We start from the raw sequence: 24,635 nt of genomic DNA, 5'->3' as shown, positions 1-24,635 counted from the left end.
ATGAACCTTGAATTGAATTGAAATGCAACATGTAAATACTAAATTAAATTCTAGAAGCGGATCTTCAATGATGGATAGAATATTGATGATGCAATGCTCTTTAAATGTAATCACAAATGTGTGATGCAATAACATAACAAATACATAAACATGAATGACCTAATAAAATACACATGCTTGTATGAATATTGGTGTGACTTTTCTCCATGATTGTTGAAGGATGAAAATTCTACGTTGAATTCTTGAGAATGATATATGATGAATTCTTGAATGATAAGGTATGTCATGTCTCCTTCTAGCTCTTGGATGCATTGATGGGATTTCCTTACATAGGGTTTCCTGGGTAAAAATTACTAAATAGGCCATCCTCCAATGGTCAATTTTAGCAATCGGGCCCAAAATTTATTGATGGGAAATGTCTACCCATATTTAAAATTGGTCTTATTTAAGGAGGACCATGGTGCTATAGTGCCCTGGTCTAGACAGGGGCACCATAGTGCTCTTTTCCTTCAAAAAAAAGGACTAGCAACCAATAAATGAAGGGGATAGCCCTAGGATGGGGTCCCCTTAGCCACATATATAAGTGACATTAGATTTAGAGTAAAAGGGGCCAAAATGAGCCTAGGGGAATGAAGATAGGACATGCTAAAGTAGGAGCACAAATACAAATTGTGAATTTTATAAGGTCACAATTTATGATGCTACAACAATATATTCAACAATTTCCACATAGAAAAATATATATTATCAGACATTAGGTTGACATCGATGACAATACATATTGCCAACAATATAGACATAAACACATATCTAGACTCAAAGAGTATAGTGGAACTTGTGTCTGAAATCTAAGCCTGAAAATGTGGGACAATGGTGGTCTAGGTGACCCTATGCTCTATATGTTAGATGTATATGATAGATATTGTTTCAAGATTAGAATGCAAAATTGAATTTTTTCCTAAATTTTTGGTCGAAATTTGTCAAACATAGGTGTGTGGGGCAACCTTTTCCTCTGCTATTCACTCTTGCAAAAGTTGGATTTGATTGTCTCTATCTACTTTGCCTTAGTTTGCAACTATGGCTTCTAAAAATATAACCTACACATGTAAAGGGGATAAATGTGTTGTGGATAGGGGTTTACCTAGGTCAAATCCCAAGTTTTGACTTAACTCTTGAATTTAATTGAAATGCTAAAGTAAAATGTTAAATATTATACCTCGGACCTATTGTAGTTGATGGAGATTGAGGATGCAATTCTCTTTGAATGTGATCACAAGAGTGGATGAAATAACAAAACATGATATGGAATGACAAAACATAAATGAGATAATCATAAACACATGCTTGCACGATGATTTGATGTAATTTCTGCTCTAAAATGTCTAAATCTTGAAGAATTCTTGAAGAATATGGTGAGATGAAATATAGCCTTGATGCTCAATGAATGCTTGTAGATCAAAGTTTTGGGTCATGAAGGATGTAGATGTGTAAATAAATGAGAAAAATCCTCTTATATAGGATTATCAAGGTATTTCACCAATTAGGCTAACTACCAAATGTAAAATTGACATATCATGATCGGGAACCGATTGTTGGCATCAATATTTTCAAATTTGGGCCTAATTTTGGGGGACAAGGTCACCTTGGAATTCCTTGTCTAGGACAAGGGTGCCCCAAACACCCTTGTCCACCCAAAACAAAGTGATCAAGCTGAAAATGGGCTCGACATAGTGCAAGATAGGGTTCCAAGTCAACATGCAAACATATGACATCAATTTTAAGGTAAAAGGTTGGAAATGGACTTAGATAAGAGCTAAAATGTGACACACTAAGGTAGGGGCACAAAAAGTGGTATAAATTATACAAGGTTATAATTTACGATACTACACTATTTATATTAGAATATACAACAATTCATCTTTTTAATGTGAATTATATCTTATTATCCATTGAGAATATTTCAATTGTAGATAATATATTTCTTAAAAGATGGATGAATGAATCTATATATAGATATACATAGACTATGTAAGTGAACTTTCAATATTAAAAAAACATATTCCCTATGAATTAATATACTTCTACATCTTTTTGCTAAATATCTTTTACAGGAAAAAAGAAGAAGAAAGGGAAATTAACATTAATAGAGGCTCTTATATATATATTAAAGATTTCAACATGTAGTTTGTTTGTTTTATTAGTACTTGTCGGTTAGGCTAATACTATTGCATTCATAAGTCTAATTAATTAATTTTTTTAATTTTTAAAAGTGATTATTATTTTTTATTTTCAAAATAAACATAATTTTTATAAAATTAAGGTTTATATATTTATAAATTAAAAATTATTTATCTATAAAAATTGGTGCTATAGGAGAAAATTTATAGGAATGATAAATTTCATAGGATTTTTTTAGACTTATTTATATCTAAAAAATAACTATCTATTTTAACAAACTTTTTTCATTTTTATTGATAAGCTTGTAAATAAAGTAAATTTTCTCTATAAATATTATATTTTTTTTATTTTGAAAATATAAATAGTCAAGTCAATTAATTATTATATAAGAATTTGATTCACACCATTTAAATTAAATGGAATAAAAATTAATATAAATATTTAAAATATTTCATTACAAAAATTACACAACAAATATTTCTATTAAAAAAATAAACCCATTTATCTTTTATAATTTTAATTTTGTATAGTTTTTTTTGAAATCATTCTACTTTTAATTAATACTTTTTGAAAATCATAATTTTCTTTTTAATCATTTTAATATATACAATATAATTTTATAACATTTAATCATAAATTTAAATATTTTTCATTTAGTCTTAAAAAAATACCTATTTTCAATTTATTATTTATATTATATTATTTTTATTTTTATTTTTTGCTCGGTAAAAGGCCTAAGCCATATTTTATTAATAAATAGTATTACAATCTCCACTCAATGCAGGCGTCGGTAGGAAAGAGCAGAGAGGAGAAAACCTTTGGCCTTGCCCGGGACCATAGGTCCAGTCAGTGACTAATAACATTTAATTATTTACATATAATCTTTTACAAATTCTGCAATCTGGCTGATCAAAAGCCCTTCATAGGTAGCATCTATGATTTACATGAGGTAATATATTTCTGCCAAACTTCCTAGTTCACTGGTGCCATATTTGCCATCTTTTGATTATCCTACAAAATAGTTTTTCAAAACAATCCCTCTGCAAAACCACTTTGTTACATGTTAGTGCCAAAGAGAAGAATAAGAGCCAAATATTATTTCTGCATACCTACCCATGTTGTTATTATAGACTAGGTTTCTTCCATATTAAGTCAACATCAAAAATTGTTGGCTATACTACGAAAGATTACCCAATCTACAATAATATTAGGGGTATAAACACTGGTGAGCAAAGGATTAATACTAGCACAACCTATCTAGCCTGTACTTTAGGCTCTTACCATGATATTTGAGACTTATACATATTTAAATATAAATGTTGAAGTAAACCAATATGCCAGAATTACTAAAGTACTCCCTGTTACTATATTTTAGTATATGCCTGATTCAAAAATCATCCGCTCTCTAAACTTCACTTAATTAGTATAACTATATGTTTTGAAACTATCATCAAGTGAGTATCTTACCCTTCGCTATCTATGTTATATCAAAGTATTTAATAATCAGTTCAATATGTGTCTTGTACTAACTGTAGATCCTATATCTCTATGTATAAGATTAGTTATAGTAGTAATATCAAACAAAACAATGTAATGAAAACTTATTCTTCCTCCTTGTCATCTGCGGCTTCTTTGCCAGAGGTCTATGTTTCACTAGGATTATCAGCCTAGAAAAGGGTCCATCCCTCTTCTACCATATAACTCACCCACCATTCCCCTTTTGGTTCTTTTACCACTCCAAGCCATTTCTTAAGGAATGCAATGCTCCTTGCAATCTTTGTTTGTCTTTGACGATAGAGTTTCTGATCCTTGCTACTTAGAATAGGCCTTGTGAACTCGATTTTGAGCACCTCTTCCTTATCAATAGCTTCCGCAACTTTGGAGTAATCTTCCGGGTAAGGTATTTGAAGCTTATCATCCACACATTTTATCACCATTTCCAGGTTGTCCAAGTATTCTTCTTTGAAAATCAACCTGCATAGTGTGACTGTGACTGCTTTTTCTTCTCCCATTGTGAGTAGTATTGTTGCAAACACTGTTGGGATGTTGCTATTAACTCACTTCTTGTGTTCCGAGAATATAATCTCATCACCCAAAATCCTTTTGGTCGCATGTATGACCAAATCATCTTCAGATCTCAGAATAACCGACCACCATTTGTTAGAGATCTCTCCGATGAAGGACATTTCACGCTTCTCAGGGCAGAGACAAATTTACTGGAATCTATTTTTAAACAAAGCTAAGTGTTGAGTGCTTATGCTTAGATATACTGGTTATGTCAACTGGTATTATCGGTAATACAAGTTGTGAACCCGGTTGTGCCAGGCTAATCTCATGATGTTTTCCTATCTCCCACTCAGTATATATTATGATTGCTTACAAATAACTCTGACATATTTCCATCCCCAAAATTCCCTATTGTAATGACTGCGGGGGTGATGATTACTTTTTCATGATTGTTGGTTCGCCTTACTCCCTAGCCTTATCAATGTATGATTGCTCAAGTAGTCGAGCAATATCTTCATGATGATTTCTATCTTATGATATTTAATCATTTTAATATACTACATTGATGTATATATATATATATATATATATATATATATATATATATATATATAATTGTATATATGTATATATGCATATATGTATATGTATATATAGATTTGAGTATATAATCCTGTTGTATGTGTCTAGATGAGAATATGTATTTCTGTCACATCTGTGAAAGTTCCAACCCTATTTTGTCTTGTCATATTGATTGTGAGATTGTTGATTGCACTTTCATTTATTCTTTGTTTGTCTTATATCCTAGTATTTCCAGCTTGCTAAGGGTTTGAACCGTGTCTATGTGATAATGTCTTGTCGTATGGTGATGTCTATGCAAATCTATATATTATATAGATCTATCTATATAGGTCCGCATATATGTCTATATATATGTTTGTATATTTCGGCCTTTATATATATATATATATATATATATATATATATATATATATATTTATTTATGTATATCTTTATGTAAGTATGAAATATGTATATGTTTGTGTATGTATATACATGTATACTTGTATGGATATAACCCTATATGCCTACCAGCATACTTTGTTTATCTTCGCCTACATCTATAAAGGGGAGTAATCTCTACTCTAAGAATATTACTGATAGGTATATATATGATTATATGCACATATATTTGTATATGTGTCCGTGTATATCTATATATATAGTTATATATGTATACATGCATCTATTTATGTCTCTGCTACCATATATATGCACGTGTACACATATAATTATATAAATACAAATATATATGTACATATATACCTCTATATGTGCATATACATATGTATACCTTCCAATATGTATGTGAATATGTTGTGAATGTGTTGTTTTTAGGATTATGACTAAATCTCTGCCTACCTATGAGTATCCTAGTCTGATTGCCTATATGTTAATGATGTGGTTCTATTTATTCCATCCACCCCTAAATTGGCTAGTTTATTTGCCAATGTGTTAGCTTCCCTATAGATGTGATTGAGCGTGTAATCTAAGAAGCTTTCCATTAGTGAGAGGGCTCTATCCAATAAAATTATGAGCTCCTAGTTTGGCATTGTCCTGGTCCTCATTGCATTAACTATGATGGCCGAGTCCCCTTCTATTTCCACTTTGGTTATTTTTAATTGTTTGCATAGGTTTAAACCTTCTATTAGGCTCAAAAATTCTACCTTATTGTTAGTGTTATGCCCTAGATATCAGGATCTCGATCCAATACATATCCCTTCATGTGAGTGGATTATACATCCTGCCCCTGCCTCCCCCGGATTTCCTCTAGATGCTCCATCAAAATTGATTTTCCACCATCCAGTCTCCAGGGGCACCCATTTGCATGCTTTTCTGCCCTCGGTCTTATCTTTGTTCCCCTTCCCAAAGAAAGGAGGGATTTTAATCCCCTTCCACTACTTTCTGATATAGTTATCCCAGTCTATAAATGTCTTATCATGTTGTGGAATGGTCATATTCCTACTATTGGATGTTTCTGTGATGGAGGCTTCTATTTTTGTTATCAAATTTTCTACCTTCATTTCTATCTCTTGGAAGATTCTCTTTTTCCTCTCCTTCCAAACCTCCTAGATTACTATTGTTGGGTTGCATATCCATAAATTGTGGAAGATGATATTCCTTTTGATAATTGGCCAATTTCTGAGCCAATCCTTTAGGTAAGGGATGAGGGTACCTAACCAACCTAATTGTGCCATTAGCCTATACCAGCATTTATGTGTGTAGTTACAGGTTGTGAATATGTGGTCATTTGTTTCCTCATCTTTCTTGCATAAGACACAAATTGAGGGTCCTTCGTAACCTCTAAGTTTAAATTTCCCCGCAGTTAGGACCTTCCCTTGAAATGTTGCCCAAGCAAAGAAGCCAACTTTTGGGAGATCAAATTTGTCCCAACAAATTGTGTTAGGGATATAGTCCTTGATATTGTTTGACTCATCATATATGGTTCTGAAACCATCTTTGCAATTGTATTGTCCATCCTTTGATCTTGACCATATAAGCTCATCTAGCCCAAGTCTAAGTGTTATTATTCTACCCTCAAGAATTTGCAACAATTCTTTGTCTTTGTTGTCCACCAAGAATGGGAGCATATTTTTTCATTTCCATCCCATTGTCAATTTAGGTGCCAATGTTGTATAATCCCTTACATGATTACCCCATAAAGATTTTATTTGGTTTTTTATGCCAGTTGTGTTCATTAGACTGTCTATTGAGGGGTAACCCCCCCAGAATCCTCCTAGAACAAGGCGGTTTTACCATCGTGAATATCCTAGGATAGATGGTTCACTATGAGCGATCAGCTTTCTTTTATAAAGTTATAGCTTCTAGATCCATTGGGTGGGTTTGTTTCCCTAAAAATTGCCTCTCTCTGATTGGATATGTATTTGCTTCTAAGGATTCTAGCCCATTTGGCTTCTGAGGATGTGTACATTCTTCATGCCAATTTTGCCCCTAAAGCCTTATTTTTCCATAGTAGTTTTCTTATTCTCGTGCCCCCATCACTCTTTTCTTGACATATCTTTTCTCGTCATATTAGTTTCTTTTTTTTTGTCCTCTGCACCATTCCAATAGAAGTTCTGATTATTTGATTTATTTTCTTATAGGCCCCTTTTGGAAGTGGTATACATGATAAAAGATAGATAGGCATTGCTGCTAATACTGTTTTTATGAGGGTTAATCTTCCTGCCCCTATCAGCCATAAGGCTTTCCAAGATGACAACTTCTTCCTCACTTTTTCAATCAAATGATCCCAAAGTTTATTAGTTCTGATACCTTTATCCAGAGGCATCCCTAAATACGTGAATGGTAGATGCCCTATTTTGTACCCTATATATGAAGCTATCCTATATTCCTCCTGTACTTCCATATTAAAGAACAATATTTATGATTTCTCCTTGTTTACCATCTCTCCTGAAGCCAGCCCATAAGATTGTAATATATTCTTGATATCCTTAGCTTCCTTTAACTGTCCTTTCCCCATAATCATTGTGTCGACAGCAAACTATTGATGGTTGCATAGTTCTACCCCACTAGTAATCACAATCCCCGTAAGTCTGCTAGACCTCTGTGATGCATCCAGGCTTCTACCTAAGGCTTCAGACATAATTATAAATAAGAATGGAGATAAAGGGTCACCCTATTTGATTCCCTTGGATACTTCAAAGAAGCCTTCCGGTTTCCCATTTAGTAAGATAGAGAACCTAGGGTTTGATATGCAGAAGTAAACCCAATTGATCCATTATTTGTTAAATCCAAAGGCCTTCATGCAACTACAAAGGAGGTACCAATCCACTTTGTCATAATCATTTTTTATATCTAATTTTATCAGCATATTAGGCTTCCCTTGGAACTGACAGGAGTGGATGGCTTCCTAGACAATAATAATTCCATCCAAAATTTATCTATTGGGTACAAAGCCTATTTGTTCTTCTGATATTATGGCGGCCAATAATTTATTGAGTCTATTGGCCATGACTTTAGCTAGTAGTTTATAAGTCATGTTACATAGAGAAATGGGTCTAAACTCTTCCCACTTTGAGGGGTTCTCCTTCTTTGGAATTAAGGCCAAAAATGTGTTATTGATTTCTTTTAGGAATTTCCCTGCATTGTGGGTGGATTCCAAGCCATTAGTAACCTCATCCCCTAAGATGTTCCACCATTTCTGAAAAAAGCTAGCAGGGAAGCCATTCGGTCCAGGGGCTTTGTCTCCCTAAAATTGTACCAAAGTCATTTTAACTTCTTCATGGGTGATTTTAGAGTTTAACATTTTATTATCCCCCTCTATTATTAGTTTGGGTATGTTATTCAGGAAGATTCTATTGTTAGGGAGGTCTGAGTGTTCCCATTTGTTGAGGATATTTTCAAAATACTTGATTGCATCTTTTGTGATCAGATCTTGATCTATTATGATCTGATCACTGTCATTAGTGATTTGAGTAATCTTATTTTCTGCCCTTTTCATTTTGACATTGTTGTGAAAAAATTTAGATTTTTTATCACCATCTTCTAGCCATGTCTCTCAAGATTTTTGTTTCCAGTATATCTCTTCTCTGGCCAAAATGCCTTCATATTCACATAAAAGCATTTTCTCAGCCTTGTATGTTTCAGAGGTCATACCATTTTGCATCACATCAGTGTTTATTATTTCCAGCTCTTTCTCAATTCTTGACTTTTCCTCAAAGATGTTTTTAAATTTCTTTTTGTTCCAATCTAATAATTTGTGCTTAATCTCTTTTAGCTTAGGTCAAAATAGTACATTTTTTATCCTACAAAGACACTATCCTTCCACCATTTTTGTATGTTGGAGAGGAAGTCTTCATGTGTAAACCGCATTCTTTCGAACTTGAAGGGGCACCAGTTTTCTTTGTTTCCCCCATAAGTTCTAGATATACCGAGTAATGATCAGAGCCTGACCAAGGTAATATTGTATTTTTTAGTTCTATTTGAAGATCAGTTAGATCTCCTTTAAAGAAAAATCTATCAAGTGTTTTTGCAATGTTGGAGAAATTTTTTCTTATGTTATTCCATGTGTGAAAACCCATCTCAATTCTGATTTCAAGTAAGTTATTGTTATTTATCCAGTTTGCGAAGTCCCTTTGTGGTTGTTTAATGGGTTTTATACCACCACTTTTATCATATGAGTATAAGATGGTGTTGAAGTCACCACCTATGATGATGTGTTTTTCATCCTGAGTATTTAAGTAGTGTTCAATTTCTTGCCACACTAATCTCTTTTTATCTTGTGGAATTGGGCAATAAACATTAATAATAATAAACTCCACATTTAGACTAAGGGCTCTTACTTTTTCAGCCATCCAATTTTGCATCTTGGTTTGACATGTGAATGCAAATGCATTTTTTCTCCACATTATACCCAGTCCCTCCGATGCCCCTATAGACTCTACTGCTTCCATCTATCATTGGGTGAACTTTCTACTAAAATTATTCATTTCAGTCTTGCCTAGTTTTGTTTCTTGTATCATAACTAGATCCATAGCAGATTTTAGTATGCTTCGCTTAATCAGTCTTTGTTTGTTAGGGGCTCCTAAACCCCTAACATTCCATGTAAGTATATTTATACCTCTACGAGGGGGTGGGAGATTTTCCTTGCCCCAATAATGTTGTGATTTTGGCCCACCCCTCTGCATCTTTGTCCATCTTCCTTTTGTCTAAAAAGGACTTCCAACCTATTTTGTTGCTCATGGATTTGCCACAGTCAGGAGTTGATTTCTCACCTCCCATCTGGAGGATACCTTTATTTTGTGGGTTGATTGGGCTATTGTTTAATGCTATTGTTTAATACTATTTTATTTTTTGTTTCCTGCATATTGATCAGTTCATTGATAATGAATTATCTTTCCTTATTTGCATTCAATCCTTCCACAAGAGGGGATTTCTTTAGAGTGGGAGAGGTTGCGGTTGTATCTTTTTGAGCCACCTCAGTTGGGTTGGTGATTAGTGAGGATGTTTTGGGGGGGTCTGAACCTATTCTATATTGGAGATGTTGACATTACCTACCATATTTGTTGAAGTATCAAGGAGTACCTCCTCGACGCATTCTTCTGCTAGTTTCCCCATTAACTTTTCTATAACATTGTTCAGTTCTGCTTGGATTCAGTCCTCATTATTACAAACCTAAGTTTTTATGATGTTATCGGCTCTATCTGGACTGTTACTCAAGCTTGGGAAAGGAGGCGAGGTTGGATAATATCAATAACTTGATGACTAGTGTTTATAATGAAGTTGCGCCTATCATTATTAAATCGAATGTTTATTTTATCATTTGAAGCTCTATGGTTGTAATTTGTTATTTCCTGTGGCTTCTGTAGATTAGGGTTTGGCCTTTTGTAGAAAGCTAAATCTTCTGCTACCGAGCTAGTATACCATACCAATTTTAGGATGTAGCTGCCATCTATTATTTCTATGATAATGTTTTTCAGGTCTTCCATGCCCTTGTTTACTTCTATTAGCAGTTTTATGTCAGATTTATCTGACCAATTTTTCTCTACGGCCATGAATTTACCCAACTTATCCCCAATTTCTATTAGAATTTTAGCATGCATTGATTCTACCGGAACATTGGGGATTTCTATCCATTTTGATACCCATTTAAATTCATATCCATTAGCTCAAAGAAATTGAAATTTGCACCTTTGTAAAAAACATAATCTTCATGCAATAGTTTGGCCTTCAAAGATATTTTGTAGCATTCAATGTATAGGAAATTATTTGCTAGGGTTATGATACTTACCTAGTTGTGGAATGTAGTTTTCCACCAATCCACTATTCTAGCGAGTGGTTGATTATTCCCTCCCCATTTTGCAAATAGCCCATGTCCTCTGCAATATTTATTTAAATCCATGGCTTCTCTGGGGTTCAAAATTTTGATGAACTCCTGGTCGGGTTTTGTCGTTGCTAAGGCACCCTCTCTCCTTGCACCATGATGGAGCGAGTTCCCCAGCTTCGAGACCGACCTGTAATTGGCTGATTTGTGGCCATGAAATGCCTTTCCTCCATCCTTAGTGGGTCCTCTATAAACCTCTACTCTGAAGTTATGAGGACGGGAGTTCTGTTGTGGCTTTCAAAGGGGATGTCCAAGGCTTGGAGAATTTTCTCGAAAACCCAATGGAATGCAGTTTGCTTTGGTGGCACAGCCGGGGATCCAAGAGGTGATGGGGATCACCCACATGCTTTCCCGAGTGTAGCGTCCTAAAATTGTGACACTTGCAATTTCGACTGCATTTGGGTCTTCACGATGGCGATGCAACACTGAGCCTGAATGGAGACCCCGAAACTTGTTCATGACACCAAAAACTGCATTTTTTCAGCACCCTGGCCTGATCCTCCTTGCACCCTGCTGTCCCTGGAGGTGGGACCATGGCGCCCAGCGCCCTAGTCCTTCAGGACTAGGGCGCCCAGTGCCCTGGTCCCCCAGGACCATGGCGCCCAGCGCCCTGGTCCCTGGCCCTATTTTTGGGCCCGGTCTCTTATGGGGCTTCGGGTCTTTAAGTTTGCAAATTGGAAAATAACATTTCCTGGTTGGCCTAAGGTCGGGAAAATCAGTCTATTAGCCCTAATTGACAAGTATATAAACTACATTTCGTCAGTCTATCAGCCCTAATTAACAAGTATATAAACTACATTTCCTCTCCCATTTTGGAAGATGAAAAAAAGGCGGAAACGATATTCAAACATTCAAGCATTCAAGCATTCAAGCATTCAAGCATTCAAGCATTCCTTCAAGCAATTGATCATTCTAAGTCTCCATTCAAGGCTAAGTGTTGCATTCAAGACAAGGATTCAACCATTGAAGAGGATATCACATACAACATACAACATACTACATACATTACACCTTTGCATGTAAGAATACAAACATTCTTACAACAAGGTATCAGTACTTGTTTACATTACAAACATTTACATTTACAGCATTCTCATTTCTTGGTTAATTCCAAAACTGGGGTTTGACCTAAAGGCAAACCCCTCATCCCTAACCCCCCAATCATCCTCTCTTTTCTGTGTGTAGGTTGCAGGTACGCGACTGTAATTGAAGATCTGGAATCCTTGTGCAGAGACGAACAGATCCATCTTCGTTTCGCGGATTTTTCGGAGGACCGTGTGCACGCCGAGCGCCATCGTCCCATCAACTTTCACTCAAATTTGCAGAACAGCACCATCTCGACATTTTACTACTAATTCCAGGTCCGCAGCTTCATCTCATATCCCTATCTCTGTTTATAAGCGAATCTTTCCTACTTTACATGCATTCCTAGTTCAATCTTTCTATCTACATTCTTTACAAAAGAGGGTATCCTTGATGTCTTAACCCTTGAAACTCATATAGAATCCAATCTTGCATCACGTGGGATTGGATCTTGTGGGTTTCAACCCCTCTTTTGAATGTAAAGTCTCTCCTAAGTGAAAACCATCAACCCTAGTGACTCTCCCTTCTCTCTCTTTGGAGTTGGGGAGGGGAGAACGACTAGGGTTCGATTTTCCGCTTTACACCGAGAAGCCTTAACTTCCCTCTTCTCTGCCCTAGCATCTCTTTTCCCCAATACTAATTGCCACGGGTGGTTAAGTGAAGGAGCATCCCTGTTAGATGGAGGCTTGCCAACCCTGTTGTCATTCCTACTCTGGTGTGGAAGAAGATCATCGAAATGTTGATGTGCAGAGCTATTCATTATTTGCATTTTGTGGATTTATATTATATAATTTTATAGTTACTAATAATTATTTTTTTAAGATCAATTATAATTAATATTAGATATATATATTATTAAAATAATATATAATCTTAAACTTAATTATTAACTGATATCTCTCATATAAGCATGGGGAAATTTGAAATGATTATAGAAATCATTTTGGGATCTCCCATAAAAATAAATCAATATTAGTTATGGTTCACTAATAATTAATAATTAAATTTAAGATTAATTTCATTATTATATTTTATTTTTTTTAAGGTAAGTGCTACCTATGTGATAGTAGCTCCCTATATTAAACTACTAAAATGTTATATAGCGATAAAGGGTTGGGCCTGTATACATGAGAGAAAGGTATGGAATCTTTTCATAGACCATGGCCAACCTTGACCCACAATGAGTATAGACTCTCCACCAGTCTCGCTTATCCAGCAATCTTGGAAGCCCAGAAAAGCCTTGAAAGCATCAAAGTTATTCCTAATAATGGTGGCTCTGTATATTTCCCATGTAGATGCAATAATATTTGAGAATCTTTTTCTTTTCTTTTTGCTCGTGGATGGTCCCGGTTCATCCTCACCCCCCCATCACCCCATCCTCATCCTCAACCTCATCATTCTCCAACTTGAAATAGTTTCCCAAAAAACTAGTTAGCTTCCTCGACTCAAGCTCCATTAAGGCATTGGCAATAATCGACCAGTTAAATCCTATCACAAAGCCATTAAAAAGTTTGAAGGCTCTTTCCTTTGAACCCAACACATCAACAAGGCAGAAAACAAATTGTTTCATAAATAAAACTATCACACCAATGGCGATCTTCCCCCAATCGGCCAAATAAGACCATTCTTATTGCAGTGATCATGCCAACATCCTCTATGATGAAGAGACTTCCATATTGTTGTTCTCTTAACTCTAGATGATACACGCAACTTACACTAAAATGATTAACCATGTTTGTGATTGTAGGTGAATGTAATTGGTGTATTAGTCTAATTATAATAACTTTGGCATGCGATTCCTGATATTATCGTGATCTTTCCATATTTCAATCTCTTACCATATCCATCAGTTAATATTTATTGTACACAAAATCTACCTTCTCTACAGCTATGTGGTGTTGCAACAGATTGGGAGAATGTGCCCTTGTCATTTCTATAGGCCCATGCCGCCACTGTCATTGATGTTGCTCGCTTTTCACTCTTCCCAAATAAAATCAATCTTTCCCAATCACTCAGTTGTATTTTTGTGTCAATGATAGTTTTCCCAAATCTTGTGCCCTTTCCTGCCCGTGAATTAATCTGTACATTCATTTAGAGAGTTTTTCTTTTCATATTCAATAACCTCCTACAAACCTACCCAATCTTCTAACCTTGACCGGACTTTGATGTGGCAGTCCTATGAGATTCCAGAATTGGCCAAGAAACCTATCGTCATATTTTCCCTTTTATAAACATGTGATAGTGTAAATTCACCAATTTTCTCCAATAGTCCTCTTATAACCACAACCCAATTATCCATTTTCTAGTTTGGAGATTTTTCTCTCGAGGTAGCTTGTATGCATATTAAGGAGTCGCCTTCAATATCAATCACCCCAATATTCTTATTGATGAACAAATTCAACCCAAGGGCCAAGGCCTCCATTTTAGCCATATTGTTGGTAGTATCCCCCAATTTTTTTGACGTGGCCCAAATACATGTCCCTTCCCAGTCTCTGATTATGCATTCTGCTCTTGTAGCACCCTAATTATCCTTTGTCCCTCCATCAAAATTTAGCTTCCATCTATGCATTCTCGAGTACTTCCAAATAACCTTCAGCCTATTTATTTCTGCCACCTTCTTGCTTGCTTTTGGAATTATCAATTCTGGCTATAATTTATGTATATGCTTGTCCCATTTTGAGAAAATGGTTTGCCTTTTAATTTTAATTTTTACATTGGCGAATTATATTATTACATCCTTGATTCTCTTGATATGCTCCTCGTTGCATATTGATTTTCCTTTAAAAATCCTTCGATTTCATTCTTTCTAGAAATGCCAAACAATAAGAGAAGGAGCCACAAACCATATAATGTGCTAGTAACTATTTATGGGTGGTCTAGACCAACCACATACAAATTGATTAATTTTATTCTGTCTCAGCCCGTACCAAAGCAATATATTTTGAATCCATCCCCAACATTCTTTTACAATCTTACATGTCATGAATATATGCTCTCCACTTTCCTCATTTTCTTTGCATAGCACACATTGGGATGAGCCCACCACACCAATCCGCTTCAGCCTATCAGTAGTCAAACTTCGATTATGAAAGGCTAACCAAAGGAAATACCCCACCTTAGGTAACACATATTTGCTCCAGCATAACTTTGTAGGCCAATCTATCTCAAGACCCCTTGAAATGAATGAGTGGTAAGAGAATATGAATGCATGAAATTTTGATAACTTTTTGTCAATCGATTATCAACCGGTTCTACATTAGTCAATATTGTATGTATCATTAAGCAGTATAATTAGGGTTTGTAACCCTAACAGGCGAGCATTCAATGTAGTAGGTAAAAAGGATAAAAGCAAGTTTCACTTTGTTATTTTTACCCTAATGCAATCGAAAAAGAATTTTTGAGCGCTTGCAAAGTGAAGAAAGGATTGTTAGCTGATTTTAGTCGAAGTTGTATCATGATTTAAGTGATCAAGTTGATTTGAAGGTTAGTAAAGACTGAAGTGGTGTGCACTTGAGTATTCAACCGGTAAATGAGGCAGCGCATGTAAAATAAGGTATTTCTTTGAAAAATCCTGCTTTGAATCTAATCTATCTGAAATGGCATCATCTTCTAAACTAGTAGAGAAATTGATGATCACATCTCAACCTATGGAAGTTGTAAAGGCAAAATGAATTGTGTCTTATAATGCTTTATCACAAGTTCCTAGTGGTGTCGTACTGAAAGGATATTTGTCCAGCAACATTGATTGAAAAATTGAGGATTTAGGATCATTATCGATATATTCTCAGTTGAAATCCCTTTGTGATGAAAACAGAAAGATTCAACCCAAGTATATTAGGGTTTATGAGAAAGGTTTTCATAATGCAACTTATTTTCTTGAAGATTTTGGAGAGGAACATATCCGAATTGTTATGAGTCGCGTTCATGGGGAAAATATGTATTTAGAAAGGACTCATACTATAACCAAGGAGGCTATTCAAGTTGTAACTGGTTTTTACTCAACCGGTGAAGTACCTAAGCTGAGGCAAATTTCAAAAGAGACAGTAAACACTCTAATCGGATCAACCTCCGATGGGCGTTCTTTTTCTGTCAATAACATCAAGGACCTAGTGGTTAAATTGGCAGCTATGGTTATAGGCTACCGGATATTCTATTCTAGTAGATTGAATAGTGTTCCATCTGTAGCAGTGCATACTGCTTATAAAATGATAGCTAAAAATGCTAATTATGACCTATGTGAGGCCATAAGGAGCCAATTATTATTGAATCTTCAATCTATCAAGAAGGACTGCAGTCAAAAGTTTAAATTTGGACAGTTGTTGATCGGTCTATTCTTTTATTTCTAGAATTTCCTACCGGGAATTGGTGATCTTGAATGGTTTAAGGATCCACTGGTATCTGCCCAGATTAAGAAAAGTATTAAGGCTATGAGGAACACCTTCTCTGATGTCATGAATAAATATTTCAATAAATTTCAAAAGAAAATGAGTATAAGGGTAAGATTTCCTAAGGATGTGGTGAAACACTTCACTAAGGACATTATTTTCATAGCTACCACTAATTTTTGTTTGATGGAGGCTATTGAACCTAGAGAAAAAGAAATGGAAGATATGAGCTATGAAGTCAACTATGACTTATTGATCGGTTATGCCAATAACCTGTTGGCATCTCCAGTAGATTCAAAAAAAGGCAAAATTGGATAGAGTTGAAGTTCAAACTGCAAAAGCTGAAACTAGTAGTGTTCCAACCATAAGTGATAAAGGTAAGAAGATGAAGGTTGAGCAAGCACCTCCAGTGATAAAAAGTACAAGAGTGACACGAAGTGTACAAACAAAAAAGGAACTGGAACCTAAAGTATATGCAAAGAAGGAGACTCCATCAAAGAAAAGAGGTCGGAAACTAATTCTCCAAGAAGAATCTGAAGGTATTGATACTGAGGAGGAACCCAAGAAAATGAAAGCAACTAGTAAAACAACCAAAAAAGTGAAGGAAGTGCAAAAGGCAATTGTGCCTATTAATGTCTTAATTTACAAGCCTGAGACTAACTTTGAGAGAACAGTGAAGACATTAGGAAGAAAAAAATTTGACAATGTCAAAGATCATTTTGATTTATTCAATGAAGATAAAAAGGAACAAATTATTCAACAGGTAATCAATTATTTGTGCCATTACAATAGATTACCTCATGATCTTGAAAAGGATATCTCTAATTTCTTATATACTATTCTTTTGAATAAATGGGAGGAAGTTGTGAAAAAAGAAAAACAAATTATAGATGATGTATTTGTGCAATATTTTCCTGATTTGTCAAAGGATGAGTTGAATGAATTGCTTGATATGTACAAAGCCCAATTTGCTTTCAAGACAAGAAGATTAAAGCTACTTAGTGGAAAGATGCAACCTGTTGAAACCGCCACTCATCAGATTACTCATAATATCCAATGGATGCAAGAGCTTATACATTCTTCTAAGGATGAGCAAGATACTATTGATCGACCTGAAATGGATGAGGAAGAAATTGTGCAAGTTGATGTTGTCTATCCTATCAAGAAGAAGGATGACAATATTTTCCAACGAGACATACTTGTTGATGATATTCAAGATGCAATAGATCTATCTGGAAATGTTACTGCACCAGATATGCAGCCACCGACAATTTTAGACTCACAGGTTACTTCAGTTGAGATACCCACAGCTCAACCAGGAGTGGATATTCCACTAGCCAAGGAACAACTAGTGAAACCCCAAATCCCACCAATTTCACAGGCCACTCAAAAGGAATCTAATGAAAAATTTGATACACAAATTTCTGAACTGGAAACAGAGAAAGAGAAGATTGTTAAGGTAACATCTCTTGAACCAGTAATATCATTAGTCATACAGTAGACTGATGAAGATGATGATGACTGATTAGGCATCTCAGGGCCTATAATTGTTGATAATATGAGTGCATCTGAAATGATGAAGATTGCAACTATCACGCAATCTAGGGCACACAAGAAGAGACTTAAAGAACAAAGAATGGAAGCAGAAACCATTCAAAATGTTGTGGATATTCTGACAAGTTTTCTACTGGAAACTACTATAGGGCATCTGACATCTCCTATTAGAAAACTTGGTCAATTGGTTGTTGATGCATCTGACCAACTTAAGTCCCTAGAAGAAGCAACGCAAACTTATGTTGCGAAGAGTTACAAGAAGAAGCATGGAGAGCAGCTTATGAAAAAGATTGATACAGGAAAATTTCTCTATCTCTTAATAAATATTTATTAAGAAAAGCTATTGAAATAGGAGGGAAATTCCTTGCATCTACTTCTAATGTTTCATTCTTTTATTTTGATATAAACAACAGGCGAATTGAAACATAGCAAGAGCTAGAGAAGATATGCAATGCATATGTACCACTTCAAGATTCTATTTTTGCTTTTGGCAAATTTGTGGATGATTTGCAAAATAGGTTAGATACTTATGATCTTGAAAAGGAAAAAAGACTCTGATCCCTTAAGGAACTGAAGAATCTACTCAGACCCCAAGTGGACATATAGCAAAGAGCCTACAAGAATGCAGAAGCTATTTTAGCTACTCCGGAAACTTGTACACTTGATTCAATGGAAGAGTTCCATACTCAGATTATGACCACAATTGAAATCACTGAGAACTTGCTGGAGACATGGGAACATTCTTTTTCTGAATTAAAGAGAAACTTTAGTGACATTATTCTGAGGCTTGCAATGCATGAATCTTGATTCAGATTTTCAAGTTTTTGTATATGTAAAACATTTTGCTACAAATTTTTCTCTATATATATGTAGTTTTCTTTTCAATTTGGCATTTTTGTCAAAGGGGGAGTAGAAATATGTATATTTGTTGTGAAAATTTTGTATATTGTATGTAGTAAGGGGGAGTATATGTATATGTGTATAAAAAAATTTGTAAGCACACTTAGCGGTATTACTGTAAAATTTTCTAAGTGTTACCATCAATGACAAAGGGGGAGATTGTTGGATTGATGATGGTTGTAATGAATAACTTCATATTGTCATAGATGAAACACATACACACACATATGTTCATATTGTCTACTGGTGTGACTTCAAAGTTTTTTATACTACAACTAGTATACTAGAGGTTTATATCTAACCGATACATGGTGACAACTGGTATATAGATATGGAGACAACCAGTGGATATACATAACTCGATATCAACCTGAAGATCCAGCGGATATTATCACAGGAGAATCAAAGGATAAACGGTTTATATGTTTAACTCCAACCGGTATTCATTGATTATGTAATGAGTTATCACTAGTTGTGATGAGTTATCCTTACCAACAATTTTTGGCGGTATTTTTGTGATGAGTTATGATTGTTTGACTAGATACACTACACTTAGGAAATTGTGATATGATTTCTAGAGGCTGACATGAAATATAAATGTCTATATATTGACATCATAGTGAATTATTTTAAATGAGTGAAGGAGATATGTTATATGCGAAGTTAGAAGTATTAAGTTGCAGAGTATGTTGGTAAGGAAGTGTTGAGTGCACAGAAGAGGATCTATTCAAGCAAGTTGTACTACTACTAGATCACACCACCTGTTGTTTTCTAATCACTGCAACAGTCAAATCCCCTAACCAGGTAAGCTCTAACAAGATTCATTGTACAAATCCTCTAACCAGGTGATCCATTAGTTTGGATTCAGAAATCCTCTATCGAGGTTACTCCTTACAAGGTACTACCTTTTACAGGGTATAGCTTTTAACTAAGCTTTGGGATCTTTATCGGGATTCGCTCCTAGTACAGCAACTTTTTGTAGACCTTAACCGGTCAGTTATCTATTACTACAAATAGTTAACTTGTGAGTCCCATCTCACCATAGTTTTTACCTATTTGGGTTTTCCACGTATAAACACTTATGTTATGGTGGATGTTTTACTTATTGTGGATGTTGTTATATCATTTTGGATTGCATGCATATTGTTTAACAAACTTTTTAAGTATATCTACCGGTCAGTGTTTAAAGTAGTATTAATTTTGGTGTCACTGATTCACCACCCCCCCCCTCTCAGTGCTTTACAAGTCCATCAATTACGTTTTAGGCCAACTTATCAGCACAAATGAATTTAAGTAATTCTAACTAAAAATTAATTTTAGTCAAACATATGGTCTATAGAGATTCATAATAGCTATCTTATATATGGGCCACAACTTTTCCAATTGGAATTATCAACTAAATGTATATTTTATACCACTTTGTGTCTAGTTACCAATTTTTACTTTTATTTATAAAACTCAATGTTTCAACAACTCCTACTCATATAAATAATTTGTTTTTCTTAAATGTAAAAAATATCCTTTTATAGATCTATGAGTGAATTTTTGAAAATATATATCTTTTAATATTTTAATTATTTTTTATATTTTATATTTTATTTTTATTGAAATTAGGTCATAAGCATTAAAATATAAGGTTGATTATCTTGTAAAGGGAAAATACCCAAATTTATCTAAAAAATTTGAAAAAAATAAATGCACTAGAGAAAAGAGTCTATGTCAAAATGATATAATTATTTTCTAATTTGGATAAATAATTAAGAAAAAAGGTGACACAAAATGGAAAGAGTGATATTTCAATACATGTAACTTTTCAAATTTATTGAAAAATATACATACATAAAAAATAGTTAAAAAGGTTAAATTTACTATATAAAGTGTGACACTTCATGTAACTTCAATTTTAACATTTTATCAACAACTAAATTATTGTGTTTACTTTATAAGAAAGTATATTCAAATAATTTTTAAGATTTTTTAAAAAATTACAAACTTAAAATACATAAAAAATGCATTTTATTAGTTTACGTCATTTCAAAATTCAAAACATATATATCACTTTCTATTGATTCAATTTAAAAAGTTGAATCAACATTGGAAATTTCCTTTATAAAAGTGTGACACAACTTTGTTCTTTTACCCATGTAGCATTAATATGTGTCTTATACGGGGTGCACATTCTTGAAATTAGAGCAAAAAACCTCTTATAGGAGATGTCTTTGAAACCAATATTATATTTGTCTTACATAGGGTTACACATTCGCGAAACCAGAGCAAACGGACTCTTACACGAGATGTTCTTGATACTAGACACGCATTTGCATTTTCATTTCATTTCTTACACAATTTTTTGCATGCTAAAAGCTAAAGAAAATAAACTCTTATACAGGATGCTTAAAACCTGAAACTAGACATCACTTACACACATCCACAAGGATGAGTGGAACTAGAAAAACACAACTAGAATATTCCTACTTTCCTCCCCAACATGGATCACCTAGAAAAACACATCTAGAATGTGTATCCATATCCTCTCTCATCCTTCTTCTCATGGATCACCTAGAAAAACAAATCTACAATGTGTATCCATGCTTCTCTCCTTTATTATCCTAAGCTCATAGATTTTCTATTTGTAGTTCATGGATGATGCGTGCTCTTTCTCTTCTTATGTGATCACTTGTGTTCTTGAGATGGTATTTTTCAAGAATGATATTAGTGGTTGAGATATTTTGATATCGAGGTCTCTTCAGCTAGTCGGCTTGAGGTCTTGTTTTTCATTTTTATCTTTTGTGTTTTGTGTGCCCTTGCATGTGATTAAGTGAGTTAAGATCCTAAGATTGGGGGCTTGGTTCCTCAAAATTCATGATGTCTTATCTCCTTGTGATTATGCTCCTAATTGCTCCTCTCTTTCATTCTTTCATCTACTTTACTACGAGTATTTGCATCTGCCCATATTCTTGTTAAAGTGGGGGCTAAATGTAGCATTGTAAATTGTCATCGAGCCAATTTACACTTCATGTTTGTGCCCCCACTTTTATGTGTCCCCTCCTCATCATCTATCTAGGTTTGTTTTGTGCCCAATCTCCAGTTTTGATGTTGTATACACCCATTGATAGAATCCTTGGTGGCGTACCCTTCTCCCTAGGGCTTTATTGTGGTCCCTTTCTAAGAAGGACCATGGCATCCAACACCATATCCCTCTTAGTTGGTTCAATTTTGAAATAGGAGAAGGATCCTATCTCTTCGGTTGGAATTCAACTTAGTGACTCTACATTACCATTGAAGGTTGGCCCAATCGGTAAATGACCTAGATACCTCTATATAAATATATCTGATAAACCTAATTTCATCTATCTGATCTATGACTCCAAGAAATCAATTTCTTTCATCTGTGAAGCATTCATCATTAAGAATTTTTAGAGATCTTCCAGTCTGCATATTCATCATTCAACCATTATGGAGAAAAATTACATCATCCATATGCAATCATGTATGTGTGATTAGGGTTTTGTCATTTTCACGCTATTTCATACAACATATATCATTACATTCAAATAACAAAGCATCATTATCAACAATTGCAGATTTGAGGTATATCATTTCAGTATTTATTTTATTTGCATTTATTCATTTAATGTTAATTCCTTAATGAAGGTTTGACTTAGACAAACCCCTATTCCCAATAATTTCCTCCTTTTAACTATGTGCAACAAGAGGTACAGAGCTGTGTTTCGAAGGATTGACATAATTCATAAAGATGAATAGGTTTCCTTTTAGATGGTGAAAAGTTAGGAGTACCAAGGGAACCACCACCACATTCCCGACAATCTAGGATAAATTTTGGGGAGCAGATCTGAATCATGTTCCATTAATCAAGTCTAGATTTGTGACTTCGTGTAATGATTTCAGCTCATTGTTCATGCCCGATCTCTTCAAAATTCATATATTTACCCTAGTTTTATCATCTTCAACAAATTCAAATCATTTCAACTCAAAGGAGGAAGGAACCCCACTCAATAAGGCCAAAAATCTGATAAGAAGCTTAATCTTAAAGAGGTTAGATCTATTAGATTCCTCTCCTCCCTAATATAATGATGTATTAAGCAAAGTCAGTGGCTTTCTTACATGTAATGGTGGAAACCCTAATTTTCACCCATTATAGTCACATGACACAATCATTTATAATATGTTCATGTTAATTATCTTAGGTGTCATCATATTATTTTTATAGAGCATCATGCATTAGTTTTTGTCTTGAGGGTAGTTGTAACTATTCCAACATCTCTTGCCTATATAAGAAAGCTCATTTATATTGTAATATATAAATTCATAGTAAAATCTTGTCAATCTATTCAAATCAATCTCAATTAGTCATCATTTCTCAAGTTACAACATTATCTTGTGGTTGGATAGTTTCTTGGTCGATCCCTTAAAGTGTGGCCAGCTTCATGACTAGCATCTTGTTGAACACACTGTAGGACTAAGAGGGGGTGAATCATTCCAGATCATTTCCTTTCAAATCTATATAAAAATCAACCTTCTCCTACAATTGCAAAGCATAAAATCACAAAAGCACACATGAACACCAAATTTATGTGAAAAATCCTATAACATAAAAGTCACGGTGAGAATCACACTTACAATATAATAGGATCATTTCTAAGGAACAATATGCACCTGATGGACTTACAATGCCAAGGCGAACAACCTTAGGTCAAGATACAAAGAGACTTGTAGAACTCAGATGCACTATCTCAGAGAAAGATACAAAAGTCTACCAATAGACTCATTGTCCACCAGCAAACAATAGAAATAGATAAAACTAAAATGAGTAAGATCTCCCGATCATAAAATTGACCCTGAACCTTTTTTTCAAGAGAGAAATATCATGGCAAGCACATCTCATCATAAATACTATCTTTGATCACCGTCACTCTACAGTCATAACCATCAAAGCACTTCTCGACTAATTTTTGCACATCAAAAATTAAAAATATGCTTGAATAATATTCTCATCCACTTCAAAATTATTCATGTTCATTCCATACATCAACATATACCACCATGCATTTTTATATAAAAAATTATTCATCAAAACCCTTTATTAGGTCATCCAAAATAGAATAAGAAATATTATGTATAAATTATGCCATCTGAACCTAAAATAATCACACCTTCCTCTCTAGGAGATAAAGGGGACCCAAAAACATCATAATACATTCATTCAAGTAGATACTAGTAAGCCACATATGCTCCCACAATCTCCAAGATTGACACCAAATGAAACATATAGAAAGATAATGAAACACATCAATTTGTCAGCTCAAAAACATCTTCTAATGTAAATTACTAAGTCTAGATCACCATGCACCATGGTGAGATCCATATAAAAAATATAACTCATCCTCCAAAGTATATCTCGACCAAAAGAGCATAATTTGAATATGATATATCAAGTAGGGTTTGGTTTATTAGGGCGCTTGACAATTGATTAGGGCCTCTTATTTATTAAAATGAGTAGGTAAGAGTTGTTATTAGGTGTAAATCTTAAACAGGACACAAACTCATTTCTCTTTACTGAAATTTTCAATGCCAATAATCTATCAAAATTACAGTTTAACTTT

This window comes from Cryptomeria japonica, chromosome 3 (genome assembly GCF_030272615.1).
Source record: "Cryptomeria japonica chromosome 3, Sugi_1.0, whole genome shotgun sequence".
In the NCBI taxonomy this organism is placed as follows: Eukaryota; Viridiplantae; Streptophyta; class Pinopsida; order Cupressales; family Cupressaceae; genus Cryptomeria; species Cryptomeria japonica.
Note: the sequence above shows the minus strand (reverse complement) of the source record.